General features: G+C 35.2%; 1 protein-coding gene across 2 annotated transcripts in view; it reads right to left on the bottom strand.

Moving 5' to 3' along the window:
* LOC129267839 (NACHT, LRR and PYD domains-containing protein 13-like) overlaps window positions 1–16,818 on the bottom strand; it is a 113,367-nt gene that overhangs the window by 92,419 nt on the left and 4,130 nt on the right. The window contains exon 1 of one of the 2 annotated variants that reach the window (XM_064104579.1): window positions 6,851–7,164. The exons of the other annotated variant lie outside the window; for it this stretch is intronic. The gene's annotated coding sequence lies outside the window, so the exon portion shown is untranslated. Of the gene's footprint in view, window positions 1–6,850; window positions 7,165–16,818 lie in introns of those variants that run through there. 2 annotated transcript variants of the gene reach the window in all.

The raw sequence follows: 16,818 nt of genomic DNA, 5'->3' as shown, positions 1-16,818 counted from the left end.
CCGTACGACACATGTAAATGCAAGAGTTTTTCCTACAATTTTATTTTTGATGATGCAATTTCACAATATCAGTTTCTCTTTCTTTGACCCATGGGTGATCGATTTATCCCCTAAGGATCTAGTCTCTGCCCTTCATTTTTTAATAATTGTCCTATTAAAAGTTGTCCCGTACGACACAGTGTGTGTCGTACGGGACATTTCCTGTACGACACGCAATATATAATGCATTTAATTGCAGGATTTGGATTCAGAAACTATAAATAGTAGGCCTATTTTAATTCAAGTAATTGATTTTACATAAAATTAACTAAAAAAATACTTTTTTATCTCCATAAAACATGAAATAGGTGATTCTAACCATTTTAATTGATTTCATGTAGGTGTATTCTTTTGTGAATCCCTTCAGCTAAACTGGTGATTTTCACTGGTCAGAGCAGGTTAATTTCTTTGTCACTGAGCATGAAAAGAAAACCTTTATAATTGATTCATCCCAGCCTGGAAGATGACTTCCTCTTGCATGCTAATGTGGAATTATTATATGATGTAAAAAATTACAAAATTACATATCAATCAACTATTTGGACTTCCCTTGATGATCACAAATTTTTTATATACAGTATTGAAACTCCTTACTTTTTTCAAGTTGTAAAAAAAAAAGTTGTAAAAAAAAAATCTGGAAAAAAAGACAAACCATATGGTTTCATGAAATGCAGAAAGGTTTGAAAAAGTAGAACCGCATTTCTTTAGAAAAAAATATTTTGTGGAATTACAAGTGACAGTTGTGACATATATCATGTATATATACATTTTATATGAAAAAAATATAACATTTTGGCCCCATAATTTACACAAACATTTTCATTCATTCATTGTTTAAATAATGAATTGGAAATCATCAATTAATTCACTAAAATATAACTTCACACAAAACCTCAAGTTTTTCAGCTCGTAAAAATGCTGTGAACCCTTGTACATTTCTCATCACGAAAAAAAAATGATAACATATTGCTCCCGATTGTATATATTGAGGTTACTTAATCATATTGTCCTGAATGACTACTTATTAAAAGAATTTTCATTAAAAAGGTAGAATTTAGGGGCAATGCTCCCCTTCCGATTGATAAAAGTTCATTGTTTTATTTTGACTGCCCAGTACAACACGCAAGTGCCTGTACAACACACTAGTGTCCCATACGACACACAAGTGTCCCGTACGACACATTATTTTGTTTATGATATATTAACAGAAATATTCAGCCAATTGTGGTTTCTAATATAATGAATGTCTTTAGTTTGATAGGAATATCATTATCATCAGCAAAATAAATTGATTGAAGAAGTCAAAGAGACATGAAGTAAGAAAGTTAGGCTTGAATTTAGAGATGTCCCGTACGACACATTTTGAGTGTCCCGTACGCCACAATGTTCTCGAAAATTGTAATTTGCTTTATTTTTTCATGAATGTTTATTTTGATTTCTTTCATAGATGTGTTTGTTCTTGGGTAATTGAATATCAATTTGAGTTCAGTTTCTATGAAAATTATCTGTCCAACTCACAGACTTTAGAGTACAAACTTGAGGTTTCGAAAAAAGCCACTTTTTCTGCGTCCGTACGACACATTACTATTTTAAATCTGTATTATACAGGATGTGAATTCAAGTCATGTTAAGTCTTGGTTTTTGTAAGACTCTGGTAGTACTTGATGATCACCTTTAGTTACTGGAATATTTTTTGTTTTTCTTGTCAAAAAACTGTCAAATGTTCTCTAAATGTCCCGTACGACACGTATGGAATCACCCTGATGTGTCATGTCTTCTTATTAAAAAAAATATATAACATAAGCTAGATTGCTGTAAACTAAACTTTTTTTTCAAAAGAAGCTTGTATTAGTATAATTGGATATTATGATCAGGTTGTGGTCTGGTTTGTGAGCTTCCAAAATCTTCAAATTCTTTGAATTTGTCGCAAAATTGCATCGTATAGATAATAATAATAATACCAACACACTCACATAGCGAATATCACTGCCAAATGCTTCACCATGCGCTTGAGAAAAGGCAAAGAAAGGAAAATAGTGTGCTGACAATCGTGGCATTAACTCATTTAAAAGTATTCATAAATATTATGGATTGGATCTTGGGTCTACATATGATGGCCCAGGGGTGAATTTCTAAAGTGAAGGGGCACAATATGCCCTTCTCCATAGAACTTGGTCTGAACACTCAAGCAATTCAAAAGATCCTTTTGAGCTGATCTAAGATTGCGAGATGGTACATACTTAACTAAACGGTTACACTTCGTAATTCCGAAGGTTTTTTCTTCCCTCTTCATTCATATTCAATTGTTACTTTTTATCTTGGTCATGATTTTTTTTTAAAGAAAGTGAGACTGTATACATGCATATTCACATGCATAATCTAAGGTGTAGATCCCGTAGAATACGTGCACATCCCCAATATTTCGGGTGGGGGGGAGGCTGTATTATCCCCAGTAATATACAGTAGAACATTATAATGATTGTATGTATCAAAAGTAAGTGGTATGACATTGACACTTGTGAATGAACCTTAAAGGAGAATGAAACTCTTGGAGCAAGTTAACTTTTGTGAAAGCAGAAAAATCAAAGAATAAGATCAACAAAAGTTTGAGTAAAATAGGACTAGCAATAGAAGAGTTATGAGCATTTGAATGTCGAGATCACTAATGCTATGGAGATCCTCCCATTGGCAATGCGACAAAGATCTATGATGTCACAGATGAACAACTCTCCCCTTTTGGACACTGAAAATATACCCCAAAACATCTCTTTTTGCTCATTGTAATCATATATGACAAACGATTCATCAATGATATAATGTTGTGAAACCTCTGTACTTGTCCTCTCATAAAGAGAACACCTCACCTTGTGATAGACTCTATAAAAGTGAGAATATAAGTGAAATAAGTACTAAAGTAATGAGAAAGTTGTACGTGTGTGACATCACAGATCTTGGTCGCATTGCCAATGGGAGGATCTACATGGCATTAGTGATCTCAATATTCAAATGCTCATAACTTTCTTATTATTTATTCAATCTTCCTCAAACTTTCAACAATATGTTTCTTTGATTTTTCTCTTTGATATGGATTCAGCTGGTTTCAAGGGTTTCATTCTCCTTTAAGATGTTTTGTATGTGTGTAGATAGATAGCAGTTGCCGCTGTACTAGGACAGTGGTAAGAGGAAACACCCTACGATTCTATCTTGGTGTGCAGAGGTGCCTGTTCTAGCCTAGCCTAATGTCGAGGCCCTGTCGGCTGCTTTCCGAACATGGCGAAGCAAGGGAGAGAGCGAAGCAGAGCCCCGCGAGACAGGGCCTCTTGACATCTGGGCCGAATTTCACTGACTTTCTTTTGTTATTTTATTGCTTTTACCAATGCACCGACCCAAAACTGGTCGGTGAAAATCATCCAATGAGAGCGCGGGCTGCTATGGCGTCATATTGAATATTCATGAGCTCATCTTGAATGGCGACCCGTAGATTCTTGGCGAAGAGTGACGACGAAATATCAAAGAGCATTGAATATGCCTCTAAAATGCTGAACATTGACAGATTTAAGTATTTGCAAGTCGATAAAGTTAAATCTGCACTGAACAGTCAGTCCGCAAGCCCCTGTGTTAATGAGCAAATGAGCAAGATTTATCCAAGTCCTCTCGTGGCTGAATTCATGTCCCTGCAAAATCTCGTGAATTGTGAGACTTTCTTTCTCAAAGAATTTAACCACTTTCTCCTTGAGTAATATTGATTATTTTTGTACCATGGGCAAGAGTAAATGTTACCCTTTTATATTGGTCATTTCTTTTGAATGAAATATTTTGATAAATAAGTGAATTTTTTACCTGAAAAGATGCATCAAACAGAATTTTCTTCCTCTGTTTTCACTTGCAAATTGTGCAACATTTTGTGTTTTAGGCACCAACATTATTTATATCATCAGAAAGCTCAAACTCTATACTTTCTTACAATGTCACTCTTGATATGTGGAATCTTTTAGATGGGTCAGCAGCCAATATATCCATCAAGATGCAAGACGAGATTTCTGAAATTTCTGAGTAACATAAAATCCAGAGTTCTGATTGGCTGAATACTGTTTTCAAAACAATCAGGCGCGGCTAATTTGAAGAGATTACCACATGGTGAGTGTGACCTTGCAGAGGCCCAGCGTGGGGAACATTGGAATTTGCGTGGGTGTGTGGTCTATGACCAATCAGAGCGCAGTATTCTTGTTTTTGAGCTGCAAAATGTACTTGGCCTATGAAAAGCTGGCTGCTGACCCATCTAAAATACATCTTCTTATAAAAATTATATCATATTAAAGCTTAGATCTTCAGCTTTATCATGATTAAAAAATCATTTGTGCCTAAACAGAAATTAAGTGTGAAAACAACAACTTTTGTTGCATGAAAAAAAATATTTTGTTTCATGTTTTAGATCAAAAGTTTTTCCTATATTACAACATTCTTTTAAAAATCCAAACACATGACCTAAAAGAATGATTCTTCTTCTTTACAAAGATACCAAAAACATGAAATTTGGTCAATATTTAGAGCAGCAATGGCCGAATAAAAAGAGGTGTTTTGGTTCGCACCAAGCTCATTAACTATGCAAAAACCCTCTTGTCATGAATATCACTTGGATAAAAGAAGCTACTTTTTCAGGGCTTGCGGACTGACTGTGAAACGACGAGATGTTTTTCTAAATCTACCCACAGAATATGGAAAAAATGTTATCTTTCATGCGATTCCACTATGTGTCGATTATCGTTCTCCGCGCTGAAGTGAGGGAATGCTGGAGTCGAGTTGTTTCCCCTTGACTCGAGTCTGACCAGCGGCTGACCAATATCTCCCGGGAAGTTTCGGGGCGGTGATGGGTCTTTTACGGCCAGTACCAGTAGTAGTACTGGTAGTAGTAGTAGTAGTAGTAGTAGTAGTAGTAGTACTAGTGGCGTACCTAGGATTTTTCACAGGGAGGGCAAAATCAGCCGCCAAAAAATTTGACAAGCAAAAAAAAAAAAAAGGTCTTCAATAAAAAAATTAAGTTTTTCGTACCAGAAAAAAAAATGACAAGCCAAAAAAAAATTTAAAAAAAGGTCTTCAATAAAAAAAAATGAAGGTTTTCGTACCAGAAAAAAATTGACAAGCAAGCAAAAAAAAAAAAAAAAGGTCTTCAATAAAAAAAATGAAGGTTTTCGTACCAGAAAAAAAAATTACAAGCCAAAAAAAAATTTAAAAAAAGGTCTTCAATAAAAAAAAATGAAGGTTTTCGTACCAGAAAAAAAATTGACAAGCAAGCAAAAAAAAAAAAAAAAAAAAAGGTCTTCAAGCTCATCAGGGGGGGGGGGCAATAAAGGTCTTCAAGCTAGTCAGGGGGGCAGTTATATGACTTTTGTATGGGTTGTGGCTCGTCAGGGGGGGGCAGAGTGCCCCCCCTCCCCCCCCCCCGTAGGTACGCTAGTGAGTAGTACCACTGCTTGAAACATTTTGCTGGTTATATCCCCTTTAGTGTCCCGCAATTAATTGAATCCCCTGCAGAATAGTGGAATGCTATATTATTCCGAGCCCCGGACGAAACAGCTTTAACATTTCCTTGGTTTACTAGGTGACCGGTGATATCACAACTCATGTATATTCATTAGGTAGACGTTCCTCATGAATATATAATTCAGCTCAGATGTCAAGAGGCCCTGGCTCGTGCCAGGCCTAATTCGCTTCGCGGATTAGGAAATCCCTCGCTTCGCTCGGGAAGCAGCCGCCAGTGCCTCGACAAGAGGCTAGTTCTAGCCAAGATGGCTGGTTTATTTTCTAATTACATTTTTGAAAACAAGAAGACGGCACTTTTCTTTGAAAAGTCTTCTTTACACTTGTAGTTTCAAAGTTCTTTCCCTACACCTCCATCGATGGCACATTACCCAGAACTTGGTGTTTTGAACCCCCATCGTGTCTTCTTAGCATCCACAAACTTTGAAGGACATGGCAATTTCATGATGGACATTCATCTCATTTAGGGTGAGCGGTATTAATCTAAAACCGATGAATAATTGACTCTTTTCCTTGATTGAGCAACAACTAAAAATTGAGAGTTATTACGCAATCAACTATAGACTGTGGCGCTATGAGATTATTCCCAAAACGTTATCATGTTGGTCAATGTATTCAATTTCATTTTAATTCAATATTTCATTTCCATTCAAAACATAATACAAAGAAATATAAAGTAATACAAATCAAATACAATTTTACAAACGAGTATTCTTACTTCGTAAAAAAAGGCAGTATAATATTTAACAGAAACGGAAATGAGGGGGGTCCACTGAAAAGCAAAGCTTGTAAAGTGTGGATCCCCCTTGGAATATCCCCCTGTATTACAGGGCCAGTAAACATGTCATACATGTAATATGATTTGGATCTTATTGCAGACGTATTTTAGAGGAATATACAAGGAGTTGTATTAACTCTCCGCATGGAACTTGTGGATACTTCTGATCTACATCTATATTTTGGACAAAAACTTAGTTTATCGAAAAAGAATTGCATCATCTCGCCATACACACGCGTGGTTTTTAAGGTAAAATATTTTCTAGACCATTCTTCCCCCTCACACATAGTTAGCAAGGTTCCTCGCCATACACAAGCGTGGGTTTAAAGGTAAAATATTTTCTAGACCATTCTTCCCCCTCACACACAGTTAGCAAGGTTAAAAAAATCTGATATGGAAATAAATATGCAATGATAATCATAACATTATTCTCTTACGAACTAGCCAATGTGGAACCATTTGTGAAGAAGATAGCTTGCATTATATGTCACTTACTTTCAGGAAGTTGTGCTTGTATCCATTTACCACAGTCAACATCAAACGTGAAAGGCGCCGTATATACCAATATACCACAGTCTCCTCCTCAAAAGCAAACTTTTCGGCTGTCCTTATAAATTATTTCTACGGTATACGGAACACGTCACAATCAAATGGCAATTCCAGTGACTTGTATGCTTCAAGGTTTTCTTATAAACACTATTTCCGACAGAATTTAGAAAAAACTGTCAAATATGATCAATCAAATCCAGAAAGAAATATTGTATTCCCTGCTGACATAAACGCGCCTTAAAATTTTTTCCACTTTTTCCGGGTTCATGCTCGTGAAAAATGAGTTTTAATATTATGGGATATGCTAATTTGCATAGAAAATTCGCTCAACCGTCAGATTCAAAGTCAAACTGGAATCGGTCGGATTTAGGCGTACATAATTACCTGTTTGATTTTAGTTATATACCTTACAGTGTGAGAGAGCTGTTCGCCCTAGCGAGTAGCCACTTACCAGATTTATTACAAAACACTGTCAGTGCAAATGGGCACTCAGGGCTGAAAACAATTATATCTTGATAAACATAGTAAAATTCATCAAGCTAAATGTTGAAAATGTTATCAAAATTTGATATCAAATAACCGAAGTTATTCAGTTTCAAGTTGGTCAATGTTGTTTGAAAACAGTATGCACACTGCCTTAGGCTAGCTGATGACACCTGCTCCCACTTTACCTGTTCTTATGTTATTACAATAAATCATTAGTTAGAATTAGTTGAAATTTACAGAGTTTTGAATGTTTTATTATATGTTATCGCTTCAAATCCTCATTTCCGGCCTGGAATTTAGTAATTTGTTGATGTAACTTTTTTTCACTGTTTTGCCAATCAGATAATTGTTTTTGAATTTTGTAATTCAACAATTATCTCCCGAAACATCTGAGTAACTTTTGCCCAGAGTGTGGCTGATAACAGCATTATACTTTTTCTACAGACAACGTCGATACTGCTGCTCTTCGCTACAATACTGAGCTTGAGAAGCTTCTCAACATCCACGCTCCATGATCAAGGACTAGAAAGGTAAAGCGCCATTGGACTGTCCTTGGTACAGCTCTGACATCACTTTACAGAAGCATATTCGACGAAGAATGGAGACGAAGTGGAGGAAAATGTACTACTGATTGACAGGGATCATTTGCAAATTCAGCGCGACCTTGTTAACTCTCTTGTCAAGAGATCGAAGCGATCTTACTTCGTAGGTTGGTAAGGAGTGCCAAGGTGACTCAAAACAACTCTTCTCTTTGGCTAACAGACACCTCAATCGTCGACAATCTTCCCCTCTACCAAACGATACAGACAGGTACGAATTTGCCTGTAAATTCTCACATTTCTTTAAAACGAAAGATCAAGGGATTTGCAACAGTCTAACTCCTGACCTCTCACCTCTACAGTCTTCCACCTCTTCTACATTGGACATCTTACGCACTACCTCTCCTGATGAGATTATGTCTTGATTTCACAAATCTCCTCCCAAGTGATGTCAATTAGATCCTATACCTGCAAAGTTACTAAAGGATTGTTCATCCATGTTCGTCCTTATTCTCTCTTAACCTGCTAACTGAAAGGGGAATGAAACCCATGGAAGAAGATTTGTGTCGAAACAGAAAAATCAAAGAATAAGAACAAAGAACGTTTGAAAAAAATCAGACAAATAATGAGAAAGTTATAGCATTTGAATATTGCAATACTAATGGTATAGGGACCCTCCCATTGGCAATGCGACAAGGATGTGTGATGTCACATGTGAACAACTTTCACTTTGATGGACTATAAAATACCCCCAAAATGTCTCTTTTTGTTTTTTTTCTTATAGATACAAACTCTTTATCCATGGTGTATTCTTTGAAAATCTGTATTAAATGCCTTCTTATAGAAAGAACACATAATCTACTGATAGATGTGAGAAAAGAGGCAGTTTAAGTGAAATATATACTGAAGTAATGGGGAGAGTTGTTCACAAGTGACATCACACATCTTTGTCGCATTGCCAATGTGAGGATCTCCATAGCATTTGTAATCACAATATTCAAATGCTCTTGACTTTCTCATTATTTGTCAGATTTTTCTTTAACTTTCGGTGATCTGTTTCTTTGATTTTCTGTTTTCACACAAGCCATCTTCTTCCAAATGTTTCATCCTCGTTTAAATGTTTCAACCGGCCGGTTTCTAACTTACCCTTCATCTTCAAAGTCCTTGAAATAGTTGCTTTCTCTCGTCTTGCTGAATACTTTCACGACAATAATCTGTTTGACCCATTTCAATCTGCCTACAGACCCCACCACAATGTGGAAACCCTTCTTGTGAGCACCTCAAATCATATTCTCCGAGAGATGGATAGAGGGCATGTGACTGCTTCACTCGTACTCGATGTATCCTCCACCTTCGACACAGTAAACCATACTATCATGTCGAATACTTTGGTGTCAGAGGTGAAGCATTTAAGTGGTTTGAATCCTACATTTCTTCCCATTCACATATTATATGTATAAATGGCTGCCAATCAGCTATTTCACCTCTGACCCATGGTGTACCGCAGGGTTGTGTGGGCGGATGTCTTTGTTGTTGTTTCAACTTCGCCATGGTAGTGTGATGGTCGCGCCTATAACGTTGCACCATTTTGAGCTCTACATTGAAACAAGATTCTTGCCATCCACCTTTGAATAATTTCTTCATTTTGTTAGCAGTATACCATATATCATCTCAGGACAATGCTAGACAATATTTAGTTATTTCAGTGAAGTTGCGATAGAGTATCATTTGATTTCGAAATGTGCAGTTCATGGTAGATTTTCAGACGCCATTACTCTATAGTGCTACAGTGCTCTCCACATAGCCTTTGTGTTCATCTTACTTGAGTGAATCTATTGACAATTACAATGCCAATGTCCAGGCTGGCTCAACTTACCATTGTTACTATTCTCTGGACCTTACACCTAACAATGCCTGTGCATTCATACTCCAGGGAGGAACTCCTCTCTATTGGAACTAAATGTACTGCTACAAGAGTGCCTTTAAATGTTTACCATACATTACAGGACTTTGGTATATGTAAAGTGCCTCCAACTAAGAGAGGTCATCGTGCATTTGAGAAGCGACAACATCGGATCCCTGTCATTACCAACAAATTTCCGAGAAATTCTAGTAATAGTTCTTCGAACATTGACAGGTCAGTGTTGATTGATACTTCTACTGTGCATCATAAAACTTATCTACCATCTGTTATGTTGTTCAATGCACGCTCACTAAACAACAAGTTTAGTGACTTTGAGGCCAGTATTATGACACGATGCAAGAACATGCACATCATTCTTTGAAACTAAACTTAGATAAGTGTGAATATCTTATGTTTGGCTCTAAAGTGCAGCTGAACAAAATTGATGTCGATTCCTTCTTATTTTCTGGCCACACGATTCATTTGTCTCAGACTTGCCATAATCTTGGAGTAAATTTTATTTCACATTTGACAATGTCTTCCCAAATCTCAAATATCTATAAATCAGTTCGGTACCATCTTCGTAACCTAGGTTTTATCGGGAAATATTTATCTGAGTCTGCAACCGAAAAGATAGTACATGCCTTGATTGTCTCCCGCTTTGATTTCTGAAATGTCCTTTTGTTCAATTTACCGCAGGCTCAGTTATATAAGCTTCAGAAGCTTCGGAATGCAGCTGCTGCACACCGACACATTGTCAAATAAACGCTCTAACATCACTCCCGTCTTGAATTCGCCGCACTGGCTCCCTATCAAAAATAGGATTATCTTAAACATTATGTTGCTTTCTTTTCATTATATCCTTGGATCAGCACCACAATACAGTCTTTCATTTATCAATTATTTCAGATCAAGTAGGTCTTTGCGCTCAACCACTTCTGGCTTGTTATGTACCTTGTTATCCAAAAGTTTCAAAAACTTGGGGGGAAGATCATTTGCTTTTGCATGTCCAAATTTGTCCAATAGCCTTCCTGAAGACATAAAAAATGTATCTCTGTCGATACTTTAACAAATCTTTTTAACATTTTTTTGTATATAACTCTTAGCTCTTTGTGCGCCTTGAACACTCTACAGAGTGGATTTGGCGCTTTATAAGTCACATTATTATTATAAGTATTATTATTATTATATCATTATTGTTATAATTAATATTATTACATATTTATCAAAAAAAGATTTCAATGTCGATTTTCAACATGGTCTAGTTCATTGTCCATAAATAGGTAGTTACAGACCTACACATCAACTTCTGTTTGGCATACCTTATCACTCTGTCATGTCTGTGATATCAGTTTCAAAGCCTACAAAGAATGATTTTGTAGCAAACGACGCACGTCGTTAGTAACGCTTTATATTTTAGTCCAGGCTCTCTTTTTGGCACACATGAGCATTTGATATCTCCCTCAAATCCAGTCAATATTAAATAAATATTGCAAAGTCAGGCATCAACTTAAACAAGGAACAATTTTCGGTTGTCTTTATCAAAGTTTTCCTTGGTAGGTAACAAATGTAAATCGAGTTACAATAGCACTTGCATTAATCTAATATTATAAGTATCTTATTAACATAATTCAACAGATAAGTAGCCATTTAGCTGCAGATATTATTTATGCTTGATAACTAAATCAAGACAAATATGGCATTCCTCACTTACAAAAACACGCCCTGGTAAAATACCGGGATCATATTAGTGCAAACAGGTTTTTTTATAGCAAGGGAAATGACAATTTCTATAGAAGATTCGCTTAACCGTCGGCTTCACAGTCAAGCTTGAAAAAGCCTGGATTATACAACAAAAATACATTTTACCACGTTGCTTTGGGTAATATACACTACAGTGTTAGATATTTGTTCGCCATAAGGGGTAGTCATCTACCAGGTTCTACATTTGAAATTACAAAACACTCGAAGTGTTATTATTAAATGGATACTCCGGGCAAAAAAAAAATTTTAATTTTTTTATAATCTTAGAAAATAAAGTATGTTTCATCGAGCAGAATCCTGAAAATATCGTTATAATATGTTAACAAATAACGAATTTATTCAGCTCAATTTAAGTAGGATTTGGGAATACATAATATGCAGACCGTCTTGAATATTCATTAGGTAGACTCATGACGCATGTCCCCACTATTCTTTTCATTATTTGTCAATATTTGCAAACATTTATGTGTACGGTGTCTCTCTCTAGTATAAAATTAGGTTGTAGCAATTATAACCTTACACATTAGATATATATTCATTTCTGATGGACCTAATTTGAATGAATCATCATCATCGCATCTATAACAATTTCATTGCGAGAACTGTTTACTAAAATAATGCATTTTTTATACGAGTGTATGTCGTAATGTCGATATCCCTTTTATGAATTTGATGACATTTTCAGTGCTTTGCATGTTTGATTTTATTTCATCGCTTCAATTCAATATTTCCAGCCTGGATGGCCCCTTTGACAAATACATAAAACGTGTAGACTATCGGAAATGATGGGAGAGGATCGATCACGGCCTGATGTGTCATGTCTTCTCATAAAAAAATAAAATAAAAGAAATATAACATAAGCTAGATTGCTGTAAACTAAACCTTTTTTTCAATACAAGCTTGTATTAGTATAATTGGATATTATGATCAGGTTATGGTCTGGTTCGTTGAGCCTCCAAAATCTTCAAATTCTTCGAATTTGTCGCAAAATTGCATCGTATAGATAATTCAATTCAATTCATTTATTTCCATATTCAAATTCAAATCGTACAATATAAAAAACATAATAAAAAATAAAACAAAGATTGATTAAAACTGACAAAATACAACAAAAATATCAGTACCAAAAGCTACAAAAATACAAAATACAACCAAAGAAGCAGAACATATGTATTCTGAATACGGAGGAATTGCCAAAAAGCCAAAGACGCCTATCGAGGGCAATCCCAAAATAAGAGTAGAAAAAATACATTTATATTATGATACAGGGTGTGCAAGGCAGACAAGCAGAATGGGGATTGGAAAGAAAGGGGAGAATGATGGGCAAAAGATGAGAATAGAGAATTGATATGAAAGATAAGATTGCGAAGAAGAAAAAAACATACTAGGTATATTAAAAATCTACACGCAGTATATAAGCCTTGTATTTACGTTTAAATGTTAACAAAGTCGGACGAAATTGAGGTTCATCTGGAATATTATTCCAGCATTTAGAACCAATGAAAGCAATGGTAGTTTTTGAGAAATTAAGTTTTAAGAAAGGTAAACGTAAATTCCCCTGTGCCCTAGTACTATATGAATGTATTGCACTTTTCTTAGTAAAATGATCATTAAAACTCATAGGCAGTATACCTTTGAAATAAGAATACATCAATATGGCAACTTGTAGGTGATCAATTTGAAAAACATTTAAAACATTCATTTTCTTTAAAATAATAATAATACCAACCCTCTCACATAGCGCATACCACTGCCAAACGCTTCACCATGCGCTTTTTGAAAAAAAAAGAGCAAAGGCAAAGAAAAGAAGAATAGTGTGCTGACAATCGTGGCATTAACTCGTTTAAAAATATTTATAAATATTACAGATTTGATATTGGGTCTACATAATTATGATGGGGTGAATTTCTAAAGTGAAGAGGCAGCATATGCCCTTCTCCATAGAACTTGGTCTGGACACTAGAACAATTAAAAAAATCCTTCTGAGCTGATCTAAGATTGCGAAATGGTACATACTTAACTAAACAATAAAATATTTTGGAGATAATTTGGATTGGGGTCTGTGCAAATCATAATCCTGGACATCATCCCCGCATTTATGCTTTACAACGAATAATAAACGTTCAATCTCCTCTTGAAAGCGGGAAGCGAGAATGCACTAAATCAGCTCTATAATATCTGTAATATCTGTTTTGATTTATTTTGTAGCCGACGACGCACGTCGTTAGCAACGCGTTATCTTGCAGTTTAGGTGTGTCTGTAGGGCATACTTGAAAATTGGGCGTCTCCCTCAAAACCAGCCAATATTATTTAAATATACCAAATTCAAGCATCAATAAAACAAGGTAAGTTTCCAAATGCCTTTATGAAAATTGTGTTCAACAAATTGCAAGTTGCAATTACATTTGGCTGTATTGCATCTCTAATGTTGTCAAAATAATTCAACAGAAGTAACAATTTAGCTGTAAATAATAACATGCATGGCAATTAAACACAGACAATTCAATACACCATTCCACGCTGACAAAAACGCACTCTGTTAAAAGGCCGGGGTCATATTTGTGTAGAAGATTCACTCAACCGTCGAGTTGAAAGGCAAACTTGAATCGGCCTGCATTAAGCGTATACATTCTACCACTATGCTTATGGTAATATACACTGGACTGTATTTTTCCAGCTTCAAAATTTGAAATTACAGAACACTCGAAGTGTTATTAAATAGGTACTCCTGAATGAAATAGTTCAATCTTAATAATTAGAGTAAGATTCGCCGAACAAAATGCTGAAAATTTTAAAAAATCTTATTATAAACATAACATGAATATAACATGAATAACGCATTTATTCAGCATTTAGTTATGCAATATTTTGTGAAAACAGTTTAAAATATACAAACCGTCTAGAATGGCTGACGACACTAAGTTGTAGTAACCAATTTTTTTACTTTTAAAACCATGGTTGAGACATCGAAACCATATGCCCTAGACGGATATTACATGAACTATGTCCATTTGTAAATAACAGTGGCTATTTTTTTTTACTCGATTGTTTGAAGCCAACGTGGACTTTTATTGATACTTGACCACCAGCTGTCTTTACAATCTATCCCAATGTATAATTTGTCCAATTTAACCATGGTATAGATAAGACACAAATATCATATTCCTCGATATTGAGCCGTCTTGGAGTTTGAACATACTGGACCACTGACTTTCAATCCTTGTTATTTGTACAAATGTATTTTGACCATTAAAATTTATGGACTAGACACCAAAATCGTATCTCCCAGGCGGATATGAAATGAACTATGTCAATTTTGAGTATCAACATCCATCATAAACTCAATTTTTTGATGCTATCTGTGATTTTTGTACCCCCAGACCACTGGTTGTCCTTGTTACTTGCCCCGATGTACTTTAATTGAAAGATAAATTATGGATTTTTAGCCTACGGCAGCCATTTTGGGCACCATCTTGGATTTTCCATTTATCGTGTAGTGATTATATTCACTCTATTTTTTATCAACAAATTTGTTTAACCCCCTGTACCATGGCATGCGAACTGAAATAGGATTCTATGGTGTATGATGAATGAGTTGTATCAATTTTCAGGGAATGGCGGCCATCTTGGACGCCATCTTAAAAAAATATCACTTCCCGGTTGCAGATTTTGGAAGATTTTAGTATATTATTCCTGAGGTCAAATAGTTCTAAGACCCGTTGAAAACCTTTTGTTTAATTTTTCCGGGTAAGGGTATTTTTGGTCGTATATTGACCCTCCTACGCCAGCATTTCACGATTTAACATAGCTTGAGTGCTGACTATTAAAATACCGAAGACAAATCGGAAAAATGGGGGGGGGGAAGTTCAGGTCACCATGAGATCCCCAATTTTCTCTTCAAATCTGTTATTCTATCAATTGCGCATCCTCTAGCCCATATTTTTATCTTATCACTAACCACTGGCACGGTACTTTATTACATTAAAATTGCAAAAGTAACCCAAATATATAAAAATTGTGACACTACTAAAACAAACAATTACAGACCAATATCACTATTACTTTATTTATCAAAAGTTTATGAAAGAATTGTATTTAGAAGAGTGACAGACTTCTTTATTAAGCACAGCATTATTTTGTGAATCACAATTTGGTTTACAATCTAATCGCAATACTACTCAAGCATTATTGAAATGCACTGATACATTATCACATGCGATTGATCAACATTTACATATTCGTAGACTTTCCCAAGGATTTTGATACAATTAATCACTTATATGGTTATCGTTATATATCTGTGTAATTAATTTCTATGTTGTATCATTGCATTGAGAAATGAAATAAACTTGAACTTAAACTTGAAATAATTATTCACAAAAACACCATTCAAATCATAGTGAATTACCAAGTTCATTGCCCATACATGACCTTGATCTTGAGACATCAAACTCGTGCAAGACGATCAGTGATAACGTCTCTGGGCATTTTCACGGTAACTGACGGTACACGGCACAATTTTACACACCATTCATTGTGTGTATCTCTAAAATACCAAATGATGCGAGTTTGCTTTTGATAGAGTTAATAAATTGAAATTTGCTGTATACTCTGATACTAAGTTTTTTCAATGTTACCACATTTGTAATGCATCAGCAAGCAAAATTGTTTCGGTAACATTACATAAAAAGGAAATGCAATTTCAGGGTGTTCAGTAAAATTGAAATATCTCATGTCCCTGAGTAGATATAGTAATAATTTGAATATGTAAATATACCTTCGTTACTAGGTTAAGATGTGTCAAAATATTCAATAATTTGTTTATGTCTTTTGGGGGCTATGATAATTTTTCCACTACCATGCTGGTAACTGACGTTACACTTAATTTGCCATAGAGATAACACATGGAACTCAAATGAATCATTGCATTGTATCTTCTGTGCAAGACTTTACATGAAAGTGTGCTTGATGTGGAAGTATACCTGAGTTTCTAGGAACATTTCAATAAAAAACTTTTTCTTTTTCTTAATTCGTTTTCTTTGATTTTATTATTACTTGTCGGTAAGTGACATTACACATTAACATTGACCAGTGCTATATGATTTTCAAAGGCATGATTTTCTTGGTACATATATGTAAAGCTTTTTAAAATCACAAAAGTTTAATAATACTTCACATTTTAAATTATCAAAAGATAAGAAATGTATGTTTTACTTATACTC

This window comes from Lytechinus pictus, chromosome 9 (assembly GCF_037042905.1).
Source record: "Lytechinus pictus isolate F3 Inbred chromosome 9, Lp3.0, whole genome shotgun sequence".
NCBI lineage: Eukaryota > Metazoa > Echinodermata > Echinoidea > Temnopleuroida > Toxopneustidae > Lytechinus > Lytechinus pictus.
The sequence above is the reverse complement of the archived record's forward strand: the minus strand, read 5'-3'. Positions and strand labels throughout refer to the sequence as shown.